Consider the following 23,096-nt stretch of genomic DNA (forward strand, 5'->3'; position numbering starts at 1 on the left):
AATAGATGGATCGCGCTCCCGCTTCCCTCCCCTCCCCTCCCGCCCCTCCCTCCGCCGAAGGTGGGACGGCCGTGCTGCGCCGTGCACACGGAGATACAACCGCGGAGCCGCGCCGTCGGGTGCTGCCGGACCGGGCCGGGGCTGGGCGGGGCGGATGGGGGGGTGAGGAGGGGGCGCAGCCCTCGTGGGGAACCGGGGCGGGTCGGGCCGTACGGACAGTGTCCGCCGATCGGCGGCCGCGATCCTCTGCGACCGCTTGGATCTGTTTTCACACCGGGAACAGCCCGGGTCACCCCCGCTGGTCGCTCTCCCGGTCCCCGGCCCGGGGAATCTCGTTACACCGGTGCTTGATCCGAGTCCCCCGGCCCCGCTGCCGGCTCAGGGCGGTGTTTAACAGGGCTGGGCAGGGACAGGGGCTCCGTCCGCCTCCCCGCAGCCGAACAGCAGCACCTTCCCGGGAGGGCTTCGAGCCCCGGACCGTCGGGATCGGCACCGGGCGCGGCTGCGGGCGGGGCGGGCGCGGCCCACACTACACTTCCCGTCGGGCCGTGCTGCCGCGGGACCCGCCCCCGCCCCTCCCGGCATCCGGTTGGCCGCCTCCCCGCTGCCGGCCGTCCCCCTCCTCCTCCCGTTGGCTGCCGGAGCCGTCGCTCCGCGGGGGGTTGAAGGAGGGTGGGGGAGCGGCGGGGCGCTGGCGGCACGCGGAGCTCGGCGCTGCGGGACGGGATGGAACGGAACGGAACAGAACAGGACGGGATGGAACAGAACAGGACGGGCAGCTCCTGCACGAGGCAGGTGAGGAGCGGGACGGGACGGGACGCGGCGCTGCCTCCGCTGCCCACAGCCCCGCTGCCCCGGTTCTCGGGGCGCCCTCTGCTGGCGAGGCGGCTTCTCGGGACCCCCGCCCCGGGGCCTCTCGTCCGGCTGCTGCCCCGCCGGGCGCTGACCGGAGTGAGGCCGCTGCTGGCGGAGCCTCGTGCCGGCGGCGTCGGGCGGAATCCGGAGCGCTCGGTTCTGCGACCGTTCTGCCGCTGTTCTGCCGCTGTCGTCTCCGTTCCGAGTCGCTCGGACAGACGTTTCTGTTTCCCGATGTATTTACGCGGCCCTTCCCTCCCTCCGACGGGAGCTGCGCCCCGAGCACGGGCTGCGTCCCGCCCTGTTTGCCGGTTGTTTGTTTGTTAACGTCATTTCTCGCCTGCTCAACTTTCTGGCCCGGCCGGCACCGAGAGCGGGGACGAAGCGGCGCGGAGCCGGAGCTGATCCTTTGCTTTGGGCGTGATCCATTTTAGGACCCGCGGCCGGTTACCGGGAGCGGCTTTCCCTGCCGGCGGCACCGAGCGCTGGGACGGACACGGGCAGCCCCGGCAGCCCGCTCCTATGGCGGCCCTCGCAGGTGCATCTGTCTCAGATCCGCAACGCAGCGAAGGAGAAGCACCGAGATTTTTCTTTTCTTTTCTTTTTTTTTTTCTTCTTTTTTTTTTTTTCTTTTTTCTTTTTTTCTTGATGCGTGTGCGTTTATTCGGTTTTGAACGCGCTTCAAAGATGCTGACGGATAACGCCGTCTTGGCACAGAGTGGCGGCACAGGTGTGCATCGTTATCTTAATTAAGAGCCGGAGAAAACGTCACCTTTCAGCGTGAGTTATGAAGGGAGATGCACCAGGAGATCATTTCAGCGTGTTTTTTTTGTGTTGTTTTTTTTTTCCCCTTCTTCCATAGGCGGAGATGGAGGCGATTTGCAGCCCCTTTCTGCTGTTTCTGTATCACAGTTCCTGACCTACCGTACTGGTGCTGAATGATGCTTCCCCCTTAGTTTGGGAACGCATTGCCTGGAGGCCCTGGGAAAAGCCGTTCTGTGTGAGGCTGCCCCTGTGAGCCACATAGGAGGAAGACTTTGGGCTGCAGGAGAAATTGGCAGCTGGGAGTGTTTTATGTCATACATCTAAAGGTACAACTTGCATCAGTAAGGACAAAACTTACATATGTGTGTGTTTGTGTATATTTATTTATATTTATATATTTAATTGTAAAGAAAACAATATTTTGGTTTTCTCACCTTCACAGCACTGTGGAACAAACTTTACTATGTGAAAACTAAAGAGCTGCATGGAGTGGTGAGGAGCTCATGTTGCTCTGTTAAACCAACACAGAACTCACTGAGCAGGAGCTAAAAGCACCTGCACAATGCTCTGGCACTGAGCTGTGTGCTGCCCTCCTGCAGGCACTGCTGTGCATGAGGCTGCTGCCCCGGGTGGGACACCAGGAGGTGCAGGGCTGTGCATGCAGGGTGAGTCCTGCGTGGCTCTCAGCATGGCATGGATTTGGGGAGCTCTCCCCTCATCCCTGCAGTTCATCTCCCTGCACTCTGCTCGCACTCAGAGGCACAGCCCTGTGGGCAGCTGGCACTCGGGTACGGTGCAACACAGGCAGACCTCCACCTTGATTTCTTCAGCAAACCTTTGCAGGCAAAATCACTTTTTGTTTGTTTGCTACAAGTCTGATTATCGCTCTTTATCCTTTCTTAATTGCACCAAAGAAACCTCTTGGGTGTGTGCAATAAAAACGTGCATGAGTGCAGCTGGCAGCACGGCGAGCCCAACACGGCCATATAGAGCACCCAGCTCCAGCAATCCCAGCAGTGCCGTGGGACAACCTGAGCCATGTTTCTGTTCCATTGAAGTTTCCTGTAATTGACTCAATCGGTGAGGTTTGCTTGAATTTGCTGCCACAATACAGACTTAAGTTAAATGTGTCGTTAAGGTTAATTTTGCTTACCTATGCCTATGTGCCTTGGGCATATGCAGTAAGTATGACTGGCTATAGTGAAGGGGAGGGGGGGTAGAAAGAAAGCCTGTTTCTTTATGTCTCACCCAGTTTTCCCTTCCAGCAGCCACCTCTGCTGGCAGCTGCCTCCCGGTGCCGAAGGAGCTGCAGGTGAGGGGCCGCTGTTTCAAAGCACAGAGCCAGTCTGAGCTTCCAGGCTGATCCAGGGAACAGGAATTGCGCTGTGCTAATGAACTCGTGATGGATTGATCTCCTGCTCCTCCTGAAGGAGGCATTTCACAGCTTTTTCATTCTGTAAGCACAGCTTTCTTGGTGTTTCTCAGCATTTCTGTCACATACCAGCATTTACCTCTCAAACGTTCTCTGCTGGCATCCATGAAACTTTCCGTGCCCTTCATGTTTAATTTTGTACAGAATAACGTGTGGCGTGGCGTTTAGTTCTTCTGTTTTCAATTAAGCTGCATTAGGTAACTAAGCTCTTCTTTCATATCCCATAACAAAGTATCAATATCCAGATGGTGGTGTGCTGGGGCAGCATGGCTACGGCTGCTACTGTAAAGCTGGGAGCTAACGCTGCAGCCAGCACGATAAATAACGCCAAGGTTGTGACTCTTGGCGTATTGGAGTTGCACTAAATAACGCTACAGTGCTGTTTATTACTGGTTTCATTGGATAATATGCAGCTATAAAACCTGCTTGAAGCTTTTATTAAGAATACTCTGTCATTATAAAAAGATGCCTACAACTTCTTTATGATATTAACAGCGTCGGAATTGCTCTGTGCTGGCTGCCTGACTGGGCAGGAGCGCAGCCTCTCCATGCTCCTGTGTGGATGCCTCTTGGGATGGAGGCAGTTCTGTACAGCCTGGGTTGGAAAAGACACTTTTAAGACACTTTTGTTCAGCTTGCTCTTTGCTTTTTCTTAAGGTTACTTCTGTATTTAATTTCTTGCTCCAGTTAAACATCAGCTGATATCCTCCACACTATGAACTATGCTTTAGAGTCGTCTGGTAGAACTAACACCAAGACAACCTGTGTGGTTATTTGAGAGGCTGCAGGATGGCTGAGGATCTTTAGATGGACCGAGAAGATGATGGGGAAGACTTGGTAGCAGCAAAGGAGCAAGGAGTCTGCAATCCCAGCTTGTTTCCTCGTTCAGCTTGTGGCACGTCATGTGGCCGGTGTGTGTGTATGTGTAACCTCAGTGCCTCTGATTGCCAGCCTGGAACCCTTTGCACTTCCTGGAAATACTCATATTTTAAGTTGTTGTCTGTACACATATCACATATTAGACTGTTGTGTTTTCAAACAAAAGCAAGTTATTTGTGCCATTACTGATTTATCAATCAAATTCCATTAAGTTTCCATATTTCCCAGGCCTTTGGTTGCCATTTGGCTTTAGTTATGTTGCAGCTCTTAGGTAACACAGAACCAACATCATCCAGTGGGGTGTGGTAATAACATGGTGTGTGTGGGATTTAACACGTGTATTAGATCAGTGGATGAAGTGACCGTTGTGTTGCTCTGTCCTTTATCCTTGGTTGTGAGGGGTATTAGAGATAATTTGATATAATATAGATAATTAGAGATAATGTTATTATTCCCTTTCCCTGGTCTCCCCATGCCTGTGTTTTGCCTTGGCAGAGCATAGACAAGGAGAAGCAGAGAGGTCTGTGATGAAGGAATGAATCCAGCCCTCCACTCAAGCAAGCACACCTGAATGCAGGAGACTTGTCTGAAGCCAGGATGCACTTGGGCTTGCAGCAGTTTTTAGCCATGTCCTATTCAGAGCTAATCTGTAGTGATTTGATTTGTGTACAGGATGATTCATTAAGTAAAGCTTTGCAGTAGTGCCACTGTCCTTTGTGCTGCTGGGTTCTGTCTGTAACCAAAAGCAGAAATAATGTTTCCAGTGTTAGTTCTGCTTCTATTAAAGCTGTCATGTGGTGCAGATGGCAAACATTGTAATAGTTACGTTTTCCTTTCTTTTCTTTTTGTCTCTCTCTAGATGAGCCCAGTGAGACCAGTTTAAGCAGCGCAGCAGTTCATGGATGGAAGAAGAGTCCTCGTTTCAGAACACCTAAACACGAAGATCTTACAAATGCTGTTAGGTAGAGTGTTGCTGATAGTTTTGTTTTATCAGTAAGGCTGTAACTGATTATGCACTACATTATTGGTCACTGGTCATATGGAATTGCTTTTAATAGTTCTTAGCTGCTACAATAACTTAATGCTTTGTCCAGCAGAAAATAACCACTGACATAAGAAATATCTGTGCTGACCTAAGAAATACCTGTTTATCTGTGGTGCTGCAGCGTGTGCTGCTCTTCCTTCCCAGGGATCCTTTGCTGGGAGCTGTTGTGCTCTGCTCACCGCAGCGCAGCCCTCTGGGACCCCTTGCCTCCAAAGGTGGAATCCATGAGCCTTTTCCATTCTGAACTTGGGAGTTCTCCCTCCTGAGCCCAATGAGTCTCAAATATTGCATGAAAAGATTTGACAGTGTTGTCTAGGAGATGTGACTTAGTTATTATTAATATTTAAGTGCCTTACGGTGCTGAGAAAGAGTCATTGCTTTTTTTTTTTTTTTTTTTTTTTTTTGCAAATAGGAGAGCTGGCGTGCAGGAGGAATGAATCTGGTCTGTCTTCTGTGATTCTTGACCCACCTAATTGGCTAATGGCCACAAGCAATAACAGCACGGCTCAGGGGAGCAGCGCTGGGGAGAGCTGCAGCCGCTCGGGGCAGAGGAGCACTGCGCCGTACCAAAGGCATTGCATGTGGTAAGTGGGGTCTCTCTCTGGTCTGGTGGCCAGTGAGGACATTGAAAAGGGCTGATGGTGCTGAGGCTGTCGCTGTTGGACAGCTTCATTTGAGATTTTATCCAGGGAAGCAATGCCCTCCGTAGTGTGGTGTTGCAGTTCATTTCTAGGAGCTGCTCTTTCTTTCTTTCTTTCTCTTTTTTTTTTTTCCCCCCACCCCCTGCTTTCCTTTCACAATAGAGGGGCCTTTCCTCAGGAGAAGCTGATTGACTTCTCAGCTGGTACATGCAGTTTTCTTGCACTTGGTTACCCTCAAAGGCAGTAATGGTTTCTTTTGGCCTGAGACTTTAGTTTCTTTTTTAATAGTTTATTTTGCTCAGAAGAGTCTCTCTACCTTGCTACAAGCAACATTGATTTTGATGCGTATCAATAAAGAGTTAGTTTTAGAGATGTGTGTTTTCTGTGTAGAAGATAAAGACTTAAAACCTACATGAAAGGAATGCCTATCTTGGAGAGGCTCACTTAGTTGTACAATACACCCTATTCTTTCGTATTTTGAAAAGACTATAAAGAAGAAAAAAAAAATATATATATATATATATATATATATATTCTTTGCAAAGAAGAGGAAATAATTCCATCTTTTGATTGCGTTTTTTTCCCTTAGTCTTACCACTGCAAGATAAATACTCGGAAATACGAGTTGGTAAGGTTAATGTGATTAAAATGAATGTGTGATAACGAGTTCTGCACATTAAAGATTAAGAGCTCAAATTATAGGCTCTAAAGTGAAGCACTCCATGAGTGTTTGGGAGTTGTTTGTGCAAGGAGCACAAGGCTTTGGCCTATGGTTGCAGTTGCACAACAACAATTGCATCCTGTCTGCTGCCTTTTTATCGTAGCCGATCTGCAGAGATGTGTCTGGTGCACAACAGTGTCAAGGTGGAAATGCAGGCTGGGCTGAGGTGGGGAGTGAATAAGGAAATGATTTCAGCCCGAGTATTAGCAGTATTCTATCCAAATAGAATGATTCACATTTACAAAGAGCAGTTTATAGCATTTTGACCGCACGGTGATTAATTCTTTATGTATAAATTGATCCTTTATACAAATGTAATTCCATGCACAACAGTTAATCTCTTTGAGTGCGAGTTGAAAATATACTGTCAATTAATTTATGTAGGTTATGACTCTCTCCCCTCTGGCCCGTATTCTGCAGTGGTTACCTATGCTAAAGTTGAGTTGGTGTGTGCTTAATGAAAATTAGATGTGAAATGTGATCTGAAGAGGACAAAGAAGCATTGAAATCCTTGTTGGTCTTTAAAAGACAAAGGTACTCCAGACAATTTTCCTTTCTGGATCTCTGGAGAATTTGATGTGTAATTCTGTTAGGAGCAATTTGGAGTGAAGGAGATGGAAATATTTTTAGAAGCAGGAGTGGTACCAGATATAATTGCGTTCCCTTTGTGAAGCCTACTTTTGTTTTAGAACACTTTGCATTCCGAGGGGCTTATTTATAGAGATTCTTCCATTGAGAAAGAAAAGCATTTTAGAGCTTTTGTGGAGAGACAAACCAAACTGTTACCTCTGTGCTATTTGCTAACGGGTCAACCATTTAAATACAGTGTTTGTTTGCATAACAGCAATGGCGTTTTCCCTCCTCTTCCTTGGGGTTCTGCCCAACTGGATGTAATGAGTGGCAGTTGCAGTGACTGCTAAGTGTTTAAATGATGACACCATTATGTGAAGTGATTTTGTAATTCTTGGCTAGAATCCCTCATTTCATCTGCTCTCATCTCCTTGGAATCATACTCTCTGGCTGCGGAGATTATGATTGATTTGTTTGTGACAGATTGCAGGAAACAGTCATTGATTTTTCAATATTTTACCTTAAAATTATTTACAGTTGTAACCAAGGGGAGGTATTTCCATGGGCTGTCAGCCCCTGAAAGACTGGGATAATATTCCCTGCTCCCTGACAAGACAAATTACCCGTAATGAGTGCAGTAGCTGAAGGGTATACTTTTATTTTAAAATATGTCAATAACCCCAGTGACTAAACGAATATTGATTCAGCATAATGAAGCCTGAGTAATGTGAAAATGAGCTCTTCAAGGAGCATGGTAAAGACTTTCTTTTTAGCTTGTAGCAAGAAGCTTTTCATTCTTTACTGTTAGGTAGTGCAATTGTGCAGCTTTAAACAAGTCGTACTTAAACAGTAGCAACGCGCAGCGTGAAGAACGGAGCTGCTGGGTTTTTTTGGTGCTTGTTTGATTGCTTATTTTCTTCAAGTTCCTTCCTCTGTTTAGTTCAGCAGATCAGATGATTAAAGAGAAAAATGCAAGTTATCCAGGACAGAGATAGAATTACTGCTGGTGTTAATGTCTCTAGCAGTAATATTCTTCAGCTATAGCCTAATGGCATTTTTAAAGTGGATTCCGCATATATGAGCATGGAAATGTATCTAAATAAACTGCAGATTTAATTTCATATTATTGACTTCTCGGACATATTGATGTTTGTTCTATACGATCAGTCTAATATTCTCATCCTTTAACAATTTAGAATAGCTGGTTTATGAGAAGCTGGATATACTGTGTTATAAAACTTAGTTACCGTAGTGCACATTTTTCTTTCTGGTGCCTTGTAACACCACATGTTCCTTACAGAATGAGAATTTTCAAGCAGTAATTCATTTATATTACAGTAATTTATGCAGTGCCATAGGTGTGGTGTGGGAAAGCATCTAATAGATTAATATGGATGTACTTCAATTGTTCAGGGTAAGGATTAGATTAAGGACCATGTTGGGGTGCAATTTTCTTAACGTTAAAAATATCGAATGCTAGAAAAGCTATCGTAGGAGAGGATCCATTTGTCACTTGTATTTGGGAGCACCATGCAATGCTGGGAAGGAAGGCACTGCAAAATACTGGGTAGAAGTGGCTGTGTAATGCAGACTTGCGCCAAACGACATTTGGGTGGTGTTTGTGTATAATGCGTCTATTATGAAATAAGATTGTAGCCGGGAGCGTTTAGTTGAGGGAGTTTGGGCACAGAGATGACATTCCTTATTTTCTGAGGGGCAGCTTCAGTTGCATCCAAGCAGCTTGTGGAAAATCTTGGGAAGGATGTCTTCCTAGAAATGTGATTTTTGCAAATGTCATCCTCTAGCACAGCTAGAAAGTGATTTCACTTGAGAACCTGTGGCATTGTGAATGAAATGCCAACCCTGCAATCTGAGAGATGATCCTGTTTTTCATAATCTGTTAATTTGCAGAAGGATGTTTAGTTTGAGTGGCTTTATGTGTATCACCAGGGGTTTGCAGAACACTGGTGAGCTGTTAATGATGAGAGTAATAACCTCACTGAGGGTTTTTGCAGACTGGGGTTCGACTGGAGACAGTAAACTCATCAGTAGTGGTTCAGCCTTCCCAAACTGTCTGACTGTCCTTTGTATTCCTGTTCCTTTTGTTTTTTCTGGCTAGCAGCAGGAGGTGGGAAGGGGAGGCCTTCTTTGCGTAGTTTTCCCACAGTAGCGAGGAAGAGGGAGACAGATTGGGGCTGGGTGCCAGATCTATTGCAGTCCGAAGGGCAAATAAATGTTTGTTTTAACCACATCTGCTTTTCCTGGATAACACTGCATGAGCTCAGCGATGCCAAACTGAACAAAAGCAGATACTGCTGGAGAGGTCCTGCTGAACCAAAGTGGGCTTTTCTTGAACGTCACTGGCTTGTTTCAGTTGCAAGCCAGGTAGCTTGTTCTGCTGCCTTTCCCCAAGACGTGTTTGCTTGTCAAATACCTGCCTGCGTGGCATTCCAGTTCAGGCCTGAACGACATACTTGGCACTAAGGCCAAACGGTGCGTTCTTGGCTGCAGGAAGCTGACAAATGGCTTGTGAGCTCAGTGGGTGATACCGGAGATTTCTGGTGATGGGAACCTGGAAGCTCTTGCATTTCTTAGTGTCTCCATTTAGCATTAGAACTGCTGCAATTGCTGGGCTGCTTTCAGGTGATTAATAAAGAGAAAACAAACTGAAACCCCCAAATCTCAAATGCTAGTTGCTGACATTTGGAATCTCCTACCAGCAGAACATAAACTCAGTTCAGTTAGGTAAAAGTAAATGAGATAACTCTGTGAAATAAAACTAATGGGTAAAAATGAAGTAATCTAATTTGTGGTAGAGAAGAGCCGATAGTTAAGCCATACAGAACTGAATATAGGTTAGAGTTGATAATTAGGGGTCGCACGTCCCTAAACGGTGCAGGATGTGGGGAGGACATGGAAATGTAGGTGACAGAAATCAAACTCCCTGACACCTCCCAGCTCCACACACTTAGTTTGAAATCTAAGGACTGATGTGTCATGGCACCTGAATAAAGGTGGGCTGTAAGTGGTCAACACCATCCAGAATTTGCTAATCTAAAAGGCACAGCTAATTGAAATCTATTCGTTGTGCCCTGAACTTCTCATGTTAAAATTGCTGTTTTTTTCTTTCTGTAATTAATCCACAAATAATTCTTCATTACAGAAGACTTGCATGTGGGATATGAACATTTTTTTAGAAAGAACACATTATGTACTAGAAGCTTTCACTCCATATGGTGGTACGTGATATATGGTGGGTTGATAGAAAGAGTGAGCCATACCAATCAGCGAGGAGGGCCCAAGGTGCTTTGAGGGATCTAACCTAACTACTGTGGTTAAAAACAAACAGCTGGGTGAGTGCATGAGTATTGAAATCTGCATTTAGCCTTATGGAAACAAGTTGAGAAACAAGAGCTTAACTGATCGTTGGTGTTTTCAGTGCTGGGGAAAGAGGTGTTATGCTTTCCTTTTTTTTTTTTTTTTTTTTTTTTNTTTTTTTTTTTTTTTTTTTTTTGTTGGTTTTTACTTTTAAGGAAGCTCCAATGTCTTTAGTTGTTGTTGTTTTAACTTATCTTTTAGTATGAAATGTCATTCCCAGGATGAGGCAATGTCCTTGGGTTGGTGGCAACAGCTGGAGTAGCAGAATTCATAAATAATTCAAGGAGGGATAAAGGGTAGGGGGCTGTCTCGTTTGAATCTTTATTGCATGCACATACTTCATTTTAGATACGGCATCATTTGAATTCACTCAATGCAATGATTGCACTGACCTGTCATATTTATTTGATGTCCCTTCGAAGGACCATATGCTCTGTCCTTACAGTGCTCAGCATGAAAAAGGAGGCAAGTTGCTGTCCAAAAGGCAGCGAGATTGCTGTAGGGATGAAGACTCCTCTTCCTATCTTCACATCAGCAGATGTGCTGCTGCAGGGCAGTAGGAGAAAGTGCAGTTGTTGCGTCAATGCAGTGACTGCGTGGTAGTGTGGACTGGAGAAAGAAAGGTGGAAAAAGGCAGAAGCTGTTTGCGTGAAGGTGTTCTTGGTGTGAAGAACTCAGCTGCCTCTTAAGGCCAGTTGATGTGAGGTGTCATGTGCAGGAGGCAGAAAACCAGAAGCCAGCTAGAGATCTGCTGTGAGCTGCACAAAGCTGGAGCTGCACTGTGATGGCTTCAGTGTGGGAATCCAATTACTTTGGTGGAAGCTTGGTTGTCCTGCAGTCTTCTGGGGATACAAGGCTCATGTCTTTTACTTGACCAGTCCACGAAGCTCCTTGCTTAGCTAAACAGAATCTCAGGTAATGGTTTTGTGAAAACATGCTGTGGGAGCTCTTGAATTCTGACAGCCATTGCATCTGTTTCTGGTCTTTTTCCCATGATGTGGTGTTTTTTCAGGAGTTACATAGCAGTGTAACAGCTTCACGTTCAGCCATGCGCCCTAAGTAATGAACTGTGTGATAATGAGGGATGTGTGGTTCCTACTGGCGGATGTTAACAATTCTTAGTCGGTAGATAACAGGGCCGTGTAAATGTTACCCCTGAATACACTATTAAGAGGCAATATTTTTATGGAGTAAGGTGTAATTGCAGCCGAGAACAGTGATTTGTATGAAATAGTTTGTCCATTGTGTTCATGTCACCGGCAGAAGGAAACTAATTAAGCGCAAGGTAGTGAAATGCAGTAACTAGAAGCTGTGAATAAGATTGCTAACTGTATGTAGAACTGTTTCCCTTCTAGATCCTGCCGTCAATGACCAAACCTCCCTGAAATCTTCTTATCAGTTGCTGCCAAGATGAGAAGGATAGCAGGAAAGAGGAGTGCGTAAGTGGTTCTCATGACAGTTAATTTCATCATTTTATCAAATGACAGGTTGTTGGGGTTTTTTTACCTCAAAACTCGATCGTCGTGACAAGATGCTTTTGGAGGTTATCTTTGTAAAATGAAACTGACAATTTTTAGGATACAAAGAGTTATTGTATCTTTCTATACAATGTTGTCATTATGGTAAACCGCTGGAAGGTCTTTATTTCTGGACTAATTGAACTTGCATACCTCACCCATTTATTTGAAAGTCTGTTGAATGCCATGTGAGAAGTTTTCTTGCCAGAGTTCTTTTTTTTTCCCCCAATGAAACAGTTATTCTTACAGCACTCAATTTGTTATTGTCTAAATTACTGTTGCCGTAGCCTCCTGCAAAGTGTTTCTTTATAGTAATTCCTGAACAAATAGGAATGAACCAGGTTTTGTCCTTTCATGTGCTGATCAGCATATTTTACCGCTCTGTAAAACCTTCTTTAGTTTTCAGAGTGACAGCATTATAAAGAAAGGTGCTTTACTTTCTTTGCTTTTCCTCAACCCCCCAACCCCCCCTGCCCCCCTCCCCCCCCTCCCGACCCAGTTATAAGTGACTTGTGCAGTGATTTTGTGAATAGGTGCATTGCCAAAACACAACTCTTGGGAGGAGAGACAAACTGTTGGGAATGTCCTGTTCCAAATTAGGAATTCCAAACTAGGAATTATTAACTCTTACTTTCTCTGTGCAGTCTTTTCAACTATAACTCAACCTATTGCATCTGGCTTATACTTTGACTCTAGTTGAAATTTCAGATCCATATGTGTTGTCGTTGGTTTTGTGTTGTTTTTGTTTTTCTCCACTAGTCTGCTTTAAACCATAGGGATTAACTTCAGAGAAGGCAAGAGATACAGCCTCCTTTGTCAGCTGTTGTGCTGGTTAAAAAGGAGGCTTCGTGTACACTTGCTTCCTGTCTTGCAGGTTATTGCTCCCGTTATGCAAGGAAGTTGAACTGTTTTCCTGAGCACACCCAGAATTAATGCAGCCCAAGCTGATCAGGTTATCACATGCTGGTTACTGCTGGTCTGGGTCGTTCTGATGGAAGAGCAGGAAGCACACAGACCAGCTGCATCGATGGCTTGTCTGGAAAGGGGTGTCACCAACACGGGAGTTGTGGAGCTGGTGGCAATAGTTTGGTGTGTTCAGCAGGAGCAGCTGCATCTCTAAGGTAAAACATTTGACCTGCTGGAAAGCAGTGGAGCTGTGTTGAGTGTAATATTTGTATTTCAGAGATGTACCGGATCATGTGAAGTAAACCTTTGCTCTGTGACTTGTACTCTTCAATGTGAATGGAGAGAGGTGGTGTGAGTGTGTGTAGCTTACAGGGGATGGTGATTTCAGGGAAATCCTCTGTGGTAAAGGTCCTCGAATGGTACAGATGATTCCACATATAGCAAACACGCTGTTGTGTGAACACGCTCATCAGAGAGCTGGTTTAACCACTCCATGCCTTGGAAGATGGCTTTTGACCTTTGGTGTCCTGACCTGCTTTAAGCAAAAAGGGAAGAGCTCTTCCTTCTGCAGCAGAGCCTGTCTGCCTACTGACTGCTGCTGGTCTGATTACTGCAATAAGGGCAGGATTCCAGGAAGACATGTAAGCTCTGGATGTTCCCTGTGCCAGTGTGGGTGATCATTGTACTGGAGGCATTCTGGGTAAAACCACACGTTTCTTCGAACCTGTCCCTTTTTTGCATGAAGACTGTGGATTGTAGGTGCTGTCCCATTAACAGGATTTGGGCAGACAAAGAACAAGAGGCTTTCTGAGCAGTCAGAAACCTGAGAGCAGCAACTTTGCTCGTGTCTCCTCTTGGGGCACTGCTAGATGAAAAGAATTCAGTTCAGTCACAGAAAGGACTGAGCTTCCACCTCAGCTGGTGCTGCATTTGATACCTTTTAATTGGTTCTGAGCAAAAGAATGAGGAAGTATGCGCTGGTCTCTCTCATGTGCCGTGTGTAAGGGAGGAAAATAACATGATCTCTGGAGAAGAACTTAGTGCACATCAGCGATAGCACCACGGCACTGCTTTGCAGGAGAGAACAACTTCCCCTGACTGGTGTATCCTCAGCAGCACTGCTGTGCCACGGTACCTTCAGACAAAAGCTGTTCCCCAGCCTCATGCTGGCCTCAAAAGTATGAGGAGATGAGACTTGGGCATACTTAGGACTAAGGCAGGTAATCCCAGGCTGGGGACTGTGCATAAACTTAGAGTGGGTAGTATTTAACAATTGCGGATGGAAAGAAATGATAGGTGTGATGTGACTGTGTGAGTTACATCAAAAAAAGTGTGGCTTTCCTGCCAAGTTTTCAGTTAATTTGGCTATGCACTGCTGTACACCGGGGAAAAAAATCGAGCTTATCTACCAAACTGTTTTTTAATCATGTTAGCCTCTCCTTGCAGTGCAGTGCTCAGTGCACGTGTAGCTCAAGGAGGCAAACCACATGATTTCCAAAATCCTCAGTTTGCCACTAATGCAGCCTCTGAGGTGAAGGTGAAGGTGGCTCCAGGCACGGGGCTGAGTGCTGTGACAGCAGCCTGAGGTCAGGCCCCTGCTGAGCTCTCTGTGTTCAGAAATGAAGCACCATGTCCCAAGGACTGCTGACACATCTGTGGCTGCTGAGGGCTGAGCCTACAGAGCTCCTTCAGACAGCCTGGAATCCTCACATCCTAATGTGGGCCATTGTCATACCCGTGTTAAAATACTTAATGAAATACTTGTGGCTTTCTAACCACCCTTTTTGTCTACTCAAGTGTTAATACCATATAGTTATACATAATTAAACCAGTACTGTAAAATAACATCTGTCTTATGTAGAGCATTGTCATGGCTACGTTATGCCAGTGAGTAAAATTTTATGTCTGAGCACTTAAAATGATCAAGTATTATAGTTAAGACTGTCATATTGTTTATGTAGCACTAAAAAGAAAACAAAAATTCAGAGCAGATATATGTGTGTATGTAATAATATATATATATATAATACATATATATATATATAATTTTTTTCTTATAAATACACCAAATAATAGGTTGGTTTCAACTAGACTTTCTGGCTCTTCAGTGGTTGCTGCATTCTGTATGAATATATCAGGATCCCAGACATATAATGATTTATTTTCATTATTACAAACACTTGGTTTCTCTGTACATTCGCCACAGATTTGTTGGACAAAACACAGTTTCCCTTCCTGAATAGGATTCTACTCTTACTTTCAAACTCCTCTAACTTGAGTTCAATCTTGGTTGAATAAGAAGTGTTCCTGACAAAAATCTGCTTAGAAGAGAGGAAGGTACCTCAGTAACAAAGAGCCGGGGCATGGCAGCTCCCACTGAACTGCAGGGCACGTTTCTTTAAGTCCTTCCTTTAAAAACGACAACAAAAACAGTTGGGACAAGTGGAACAAAACCAACTAATTTGGCAAGTCTCCTCTCTTCTACAATCAAGCAAAACTGCTGTTTAACATCGCCGCACTCGGTTCCAAGGAGTGTGCTGTTCCATTGGCTTTAGGTGGGTTTATTTCCTCCCTCCATCCAGCCCTGTGCCAATTAATCAAAGCAGCACGAGGTGTTTTGTTTTTTCCAGAGCGACTGTCTTTTGTGTAGTGCTGCAAAGTGTAACGTCGCCTCATTGCTAGAAATAATTATTAGGTCTAAAATAATCTGACAGCGTCCTGCTGTGTGTAAATGAGGTTTGTCCTCTGCTAAGATCAGTTTGCTGGCACCCATTCGCCAACACATCACAAAAAAGCGGTGGCGAGTTGATCGCATCCGGTTATCTGCCTTTTTTTTTTCTTCTTAATGGGCTTTTTGTTGCTGTGCTGTCACCCAGGTTGAAATAAATGCATGCAAGTCGTGCGATTCAAAGTTCTGTGCAGCCTGGGGAGATGGTAGTGGCTCTTCAGCAGCAGGTTCAGGGGCACAGGCACTGCAAAAGGGAAGCGGCTGTTTGCACTTCAACTTCTGAATCTTGTGCAACTTTGGTTTTGGCCAGCTTGGGGATCTTCTGCTCTCAGGCAAGCAATATGTTATCGGGGAGGTCCCAAATGCCGGGTATAATTAGCTCGTGTGTTCAGAGGGGTGTTGTTATGGTTTGACGTGTACATGCAAGCCTGCTTTCATGCAGGAGAATATATTTGACATGGGAAGAATGCGGTGTGATTCAGAAGAAGTTAGAAACGTTGTTTCAAGTTGTGCAGCAGTGTTTCACATTTCACAAAAGGCCACGAAGTTTTTATTCCTACGTTTATGATTGATTAGGGTTAGAGTTTTAAAAGCTTAACTCAGGCTATAAGTACTTTGTAGTCAGTCACTGCGAATTACAGGCTTGGCATAACTGACATTTCTATTCTTCAGTATATCCATTATTGTTAGATGCTGAGCAGTCATTGCACACAGATGACTGATTATTTTATTTTATTTTACAGTTTTACACGTGTGGAAAAATACTTTGTTAAAGCAGCTCCTGGGCGAATGGGGTAATTAAAGAGCTGCGCCGCTTTTATTGGAGCTGACACACGCTGCATGTTCTTTAAAACCCAGTATGTGAGCAGAATGCTTCCAGGATTTATTGCCCATCAGACAAGTCGAGATACTTTTAACAGGAGTAAAGGTAACTTCAGTTTTTACACTGTTAAATAAAACTGTCTTTAGGAAGGGAACTGTTGCTGTGATACATTGCTCATGCCCTTGGTTTTTTTCTGTATACATTCCATAGGCACACCTGCACACAAATGCTGAAGACCCGAGACTTTGATTTGATGGTAATTGTATGTTCTGTTTCTATTTATCTGGAGAAAAAATAGCTTTCTAATGCTGACTGAGGATCCTAGTTTGCTCGGTGCCAGAGGAATCCTGCAGTTGGTTTCTTTATTTAAACTGAAATGCAATCCTGCTTAGTTTGACTTGCAGCTCTTAGTGCCTGAGAGCTTGGTGTAGCAAGCGAGGAATCTCATGTAACATAAATTGGAGACCTGGTTTTGCTTTAAATGATGAGTGCAATGTTCTTCATACATAACACCTTCCAAGGAGTGACAAAAAAATAGACTCATAACTGCAGCACACAGTGATTAAGTGCGCTGTACACAAAATCCCTCAGACTGGCTGTAGAACAGATACAGTCACTGACAGTGTCATTTTTAGTGATGTGATCCATTTCCTTTGCTTTGATTTCTTTTTCCAGAATATGGGAACAATCTGAAGTCCATTTGAGAACACTCAGTCTGCCTAGTCTACCTTTCCTATTAACAGTTCATGTCTTAGAAGCATCTTTAACATTCCTTTTTTAAAGCTATGAATATTTGTTTAGATCAGAGTTCACAAACACATAGCTCTCAATATCAAGCCATTTCTTTGCTCACTTTGCATGCGTTTTGTTCACACACACAGCTCGTGGTATGGAGCACCCTGCCAAGCACACTTCTGGGCTGCAGTGAGAAGCGGATGACCAATGCTGCACACAGCTAAGCATGCAGCCTTATCAGCAAGCATGCTTTAGGTAGGTATGGGTGCAAAGTGCTTTCTTGGAGGAGCAGGCAGGTGTGGACAATATCAGAAGGCCACGTTCTTCTGCTGTGACTCCTTGGAGCAAGCCCAGCACCGGGCTGACACCAGCAGCAGCAGCCACACCTCTGCCAGCCCCAGACAGTGCCAGGTGTGTGGAAGCTGTGTGCCTGGGATCAGTGGGAAGGGACACAGCAGGGGAGGCAGGTGCTGCTGTAAATGTGCTGTTTGTTGTTTTCTGAATGCTTCCAGGTGAAAGCACAGCTGTCTCCATGCTGACAGCAAGTCACAGAGTCACAGCGCTGACCAGCTTTTTTTTTTTTTTTTTTTCCCCAAAGTCTTCTTTTAAAATAGTTACAATTAAATCACAGACAGCTTTTGCATGGCAAGCCGGGTATGGCGAGTATGGTGGTGTTATTTAATGAGAGATAAGAAATGATTTGGCAACATGAAATTCTTAGTAGCATCATGTATCATCTGTGTTGTGTGTGGTTGCAAAAGTGTTGCTCTTGCTGTTACTTGCCTTAAGGCCATCCTGCTTTCACTTCCCTATTTGGGGACATTTAAGCTGTAAAGCTCTGAACACTTTTTATGTTTGTCTTGCTATTATTGCTTGCCATAAAGTATAATAATAAAACACGATATTAAAGCTGAAGCTGAAGAAATATGATTTGGTGGCTATGAATAAAAAACATGGACAAGTTTTTAAAATCTGTTTGTTTGGGTTTGTTTGTTTGGGGTTTTTTTGCTAATTCTTTACAGAAAGTGTTAAAAATATTTGCACTATCTTTAATACCAAACAGCCCTGCTCCTTACTGGGATGCATAGGATGCAGTTGTATATGGGTGTTTGATTTTCTAGGGCTGTATCATATCCACTGAAAATATACACTTGTTAATGTTTGCATCTTGTTAGCACGTGCAGTAGGAACCAGCTTGATATCTGAACGTGCCAAGGAGGAGCTGTGTGTTTTTAGCTGTTTCTGTATGCCAACAAATCCACCCGCCGGCCCGGGCTCTGCAAGTTGAAGATGAAAAATCAGTTTCTGAGCTCCTGTGTGTGCTGCTTTAACACTGCAAGTCCGTTCCCATGTGCTAAAGTGTAAACTACCAACTAATCCATGGGAGTTGTACAGGAGAGAGTCATTTAATTAACAGTTTTAATTTCAGATGTGAAAGCGAGGTCTGGAAAGTGGAGAGAGGCTTCGTGCTTCATAGCTGCTGTGCTCTAAGTCTGCTGTTGCTGGCACCCATAGAACACCTCCTTCCTGCTTAATTAGGCCTCGTGAACACAGCCTCTGGAAACGGCTTGAGCGCTGTCGGGTGGGTGGGTTTATTCCAACCAAGCACTGCACCATCATATAAATAAGGAAGCTGTGCCGTATGCAGCTTGTTCCGCCAGGCTGGTATGGCAGGCCGTAATTTAATAGAACAACAACCATCAGGCTGGGGATATCAGTTAATTTTCCAAACATTTTATTCCACACAAATTAGCACAGGTCCTGGAGGGCACGATGACAAGAGGTTACTCGTACGCTATGTATTTAATTAATTGAGAAATGCTCGCATTGCTTTTACAGTTGTTATTAGAAAGTAGAATCAGTGTTGCCAGTGCTCAACCATAATTAGAGCCCTGGGGAATTAAATATTTAGCATTAGTAATGTAACAGCACTTAGGACACAAATTTCTATTTTGGTAAATGAAAGCGATGCAACACGAGTGCAAATGGCTGGAACGACAGCTGTGACACATGGAGCAGCCTGGGGTGCTCCAACAGGACACCGCTTGGACAGCAAGGCTTAGCGTTATGTGTTTGTATAGGAGCTGCACGTTGAACTCCCTGCAGCCATTGGTGGCCCTGTGGGGCTCTCAGGTAAGTGGCGGGTGGTGCTGCACGAGGCTGGGCCACAGATGGACGCCTGTCGGCCACAGGGTGCTGAGGTATCGCCGGGGTCACAGGGACGAGGAGCTTTGAGTTGGAGCATTTACTGGGTCCTTGCATCTTTCTGTCTCTGCTCCCAGTGCTGTACAAAACAGAGCCCTGCCGTGGCCATTCCTGGTCCCTCACCTGTCCTGCTGAGGACACTTTGCAGGTTGTGTCAGGTCCTCACCTTGATGTCATGCCACAACCTGCTCTGCACCAACCTCTGCCTTGGAACAAAAGCTGAAAGAGCAGCTTCAGCCCATGGTTGCTCAGTGTTCCTTCCGATGCTGTCCCTGAAACCAGCCAAACACACACTGAAATCCCCAAGCTTGCTCTGTGGTAGATCTCCCCTGAGTTTCTGCTAAGGTTTGTGTGCTGTGTGTTTCCTTTTTTTGTTTTCTTCTGCTCAACTGAAGCCAGATCCTCAGTCCGTGGGTATCTGCTAATGTCATTAAACCCACTGTGCCATTGAAGGGCAAAGTGAAGGTTCAAGTCCTCCTCGAGCTCTCTATGGTCTTTAGGGCCTGATTCTGCAGCAGGGCACGATGTTACAGCAATGAGTCTGTCAATACAATAAGGATGACAACTCATCTAACTGCGGTTACAGAATTGGACCCATGGAGAGAGGGGCTTCCTACTGCTCCTTGTTTTATTATAAATAGGGAAGCCGGACCACAAAAATACATTCAAAAAGCGCATCCCACTGTTCTGAAAACTCTGAAATTGGGTTCATGCTGTGCTGTGTTGCTGATCTGCATGTTTCCAGACAGTTGGAAAACTTAAACTTGCATTACAAACCTAGGCCATATTGAACAAATGAAGGGCAGATTTTCAGTCTGGGCTCTCCATTTTGGGGGTGGGGAGGAAGGCTGGTTAGGCTCTTAATGTTACACTGGCGTAGCGTGTGTGACGATGAAATGAATTGGTTAATGAGTGCCTAAGCATCTGTTCAGACTCTGATAGATACTTTGCCAAGGTTCAAGTTCCCTAAGGAGGATTAGCCACCTGGTACAGTTTTCATGATAGGCTGACAAAGGGGGTCACCCACCTTCAGATTTACTGCAAGTAAAGAATGAAGGCTAGAATATAGTTCAGACAAATGGCCGGGGTCCTCAGGAATGAGGCTGAATGATATACTTTTGTAACCTAGTGACTACTTCTGTAATTGCTACGATTACAGCAGAGCCTGCAACTGGTGTGTATTTTTCTAGCGAGGTTGCCATGCGTTCTCTCAGCTTGTCTCCTGCTATGACCAAATAGATTTATTTATTTTCCCTTTTCCTAAATGACACACAGCTCTTTGTGCACAATTATCTCTCTTGCTGTATAATATATAAAATCAATATACACCATAGGGCAACAAGAAATTGTGATCCAAAGAGTTTTGAAGAGAAAAATGAGCATTTCATAGCCTGAACTTACAATTAGGCTTTCTGAAGCATCCAGAATTCACGGCATGGACAGCATTATGAGTTGATGAAAGGCCTGCACTAAAAGGCTTAAATTTATGTGATGGCAGTATCGCTTTACGATGAGCGTGATTTAGGAGGACTCTGACCCATCAGATGCATTACAGCAAAGCGACTTGGTACGCTTGGAAGACAGAAGCATTACACGTTTGTTGCTAGACTTGGACACAGCTGAAATCGTGCAGCCAACCTGAATTAAGAAAATGAAATGGATCTGATGCCTCTGAACTGAAAGAGGGCTGTGTGTGCAAGTAGGCTTTCGTCACTGGGCTGCCCGAGCTCTGAAGCCATGCAGGTTTGCTTTTTGATGTCAGTTTGATTAGGGGGGAAGGAAGGAAGGACTGTTGGTAGGTGTTTGTGGGCCAGTCTGCTGCTCTGGGCCCATGGCAGCCTCCAGGTGCGCTAGAGTGGGTGGAGATGTTCCCAGCTGGTCTGCCTTTGTGTTCCAGTCCCTGCCCTGTGCCTCAGGTGTGGCTGTTCTGCAGGTGATGAGCAGGGCTGAGATGGAGCTGCAGCTCCAAGGAGATGTGTGAGGATGCAGAGGGATTTCAGGGCTGTGTCTGCAGGGCTTGGCAGTGTGCAGAGGAGGAGAGGACACAGCAGGACCCTTTGTAGAGCTGCTTGCATGGCAAAGCAGTGCTGAGTGCAGTGTCCCACAGCTGGGTGCTAAGGCTGAGGTGGGACAACCCTGCAGAGCATGCCTGTCTGAGGCAATCAAGAGCAGGTGTGTGGTGCCCTTGGTCTGCATTTCTGCAAGGTGCTGGAAGTGCAGGGAAAGAGCCAGTGTGCTCACACAGCACTGAGCAGGGCACTGCCAGTGCAAGGTGCTCCATGTTCTTAGACTTTGAGAACCCTGTTGTGGGTGTCCTTCCTTTCTCTCTGCATGGAGGGCTGTGTCCCACTCCCACATGGGAGCCTTGTGGGGCCATGGGATGCTGGCAGCAGCCCTGCCTTCCCCGGGCTGCACCTGCCCAGTCATGTCTGAGAGCACAGAGGGAAGAACTGCTCTTGCTAAAGAGGAGCTTGTCTGCTGGAAGAGCGCCCGCTCGCAGGTGAGAAATTGTCTGTCTCAGTTTGGACAAGGGAACTAATTGTTCGGTCCTGTCTGGCTTTAAGTGCTCTGAGCAATGTGGGTTCCACCGCTTCCTTTGGGAGATTACATTGCTTAATACATCTGAATATCAGGAAGTTGGTTTCTTGCCCTGGGTATTCAATCTAAAATTTTCTTTAATTAATTTAATCTCATCACAAGAGCTGGCGAGAGGAACAAAATCTTTGTCAGTGTCAGGGTTTGCTTCTTCCTGGGATCTGCTGGGCAGCGAGTGCTGCTGGCTCATCCCCACACACAGGTCCTGCAGGTGCATATGGGTTAGCTGACCGGGGGCTTTCTCCAGTTGTTGGGGGGTCCTCACAGACCTGGCCTTCAGGAACTCCATCCAGGCTCTGCAGGGTGATTACTTGGACCTTGCTGCAAATTCTCAGTCTAATAACACTTCATTGTGGAAGAAAGTGTGTGAAAATGTGAGAGTTTCTGAAGTATGAGCAATTAGAAGGAGGTGGAGGCTGTGTGTGTGAGAGCTGCAGTGTCTCAGTTATCTGGTGATCCTGGCATCAGCCCCTGCGTGACCGAGGTGGATGAAGAATGGGCTCACACTAAAGCTCACGACTTGGAGACAGAATACATGAGTTTTGCTCCAACTTACACAGATTTATTTTGTGACCCCGTACAAATCACTTAACCTCTTTCTGCCGAGATTTCCAGCCTGTACAAGAAGGATAGTGTTTCTCTCTAGCAGAAGCTCTGGACACTTAATTCATTAATGCTTACAAAGTATACTCAGGTCTCTTAACGGAGCTGCCACACACTGGTGATGCCCTGGTGTTGATTCATGCCCAGACCTGTGGCTGGGGCATGGCCTCTCCGGGGCTGCCATGCTCCTTCGTGCTGCAGGCCTGGAGCTGCTGTGCTATCCAACAGCAAGGCCTCCTCTGCTGCAGTGTTATGGTTGCTGTGACAGCGATATAGGGAGAACAGATGAAAAATGTGTACAAAGTAGGAACGTTCCAGCACTTAACTAATGGTTTGTTTTTACTTTGCAAAGATAGGCAAAAACTTCTTTGCATTTGGAAGCACCCTGGCACTACCTGCTGAGCTCTGGGCTGGTATTGAAGGGCGCTGAGGAAGGTGCTGAGAGAGGATAATAACAATCTGCGTTTATTCTTGCTGTGTTTGCTGGACAAATGTGTAACCGTTAGGAGATATCGGTCCTGCAGAGAAATGTTCTCATATTCAGCATGGTGGGGCATGTCATTTTCCATTGGCATCATGTCATAGGCCACTGTAATATGTCAGAAGCATTTTATCCTAACGGCTTCATCACGCAAATGAGACGTGATGGGTTGCAAATCAAATTTATTGTACCTACCTTTAACATATACTAAATAAGC

At 45.6% G+C, this 23,096-nt stretch overlaps 1 long non-coding RNA gene across 13 annotated transcripts; it reads left to right on the forward strand.

Moving 5' to 3' along the window:
* Nucleotides 1-199: 199 nt before the first annotated feature.
* LOC107319198 lies at nt 200-17,960 on the forward strand. 13 transcript variants are annotated; one of them, XR_001557667.2, is made up of 10 exons: nt 204-795; nt 1,718-1,946; nt 2,063-3,076; nt 3,740-3,963; nt 4,791-4,893; nt 5,389-5,560; nt 11,642-11,725; nt 12,678-16,365; nt 16,471-16,516; nt 17,142-17,960. It is a non-coding gene; the product is annotated as an uncharacterized LOC107319198 (long non-coding RNA). The 13 variants fall into 13 exon arrangements; XR_001557669.2 differs by having other exon boundaries at nt 203-795; nt 12,678-15,264; nt 16,181-17,960; XR_001557665.2 differs by having other exon boundaries at nt 16,471-17,960.
* The last annotated feature ends 5,136 nt before the right edge of the window (nt 17,961-23,096 follow it).

This window comes from Coturnix japonica, chromosome 11, assembly GCF_001577835.2.
Source record: "Coturnix japonica isolate 7356 chromosome 11, Coturnix japonica 2.1, whole genome shotgun sequence".
Lineage (NCBI taxonomy): Eukaryota > Metazoa > Chordata > Aves > Galliformes > Phasianidae > Coturnix > Coturnix japonica.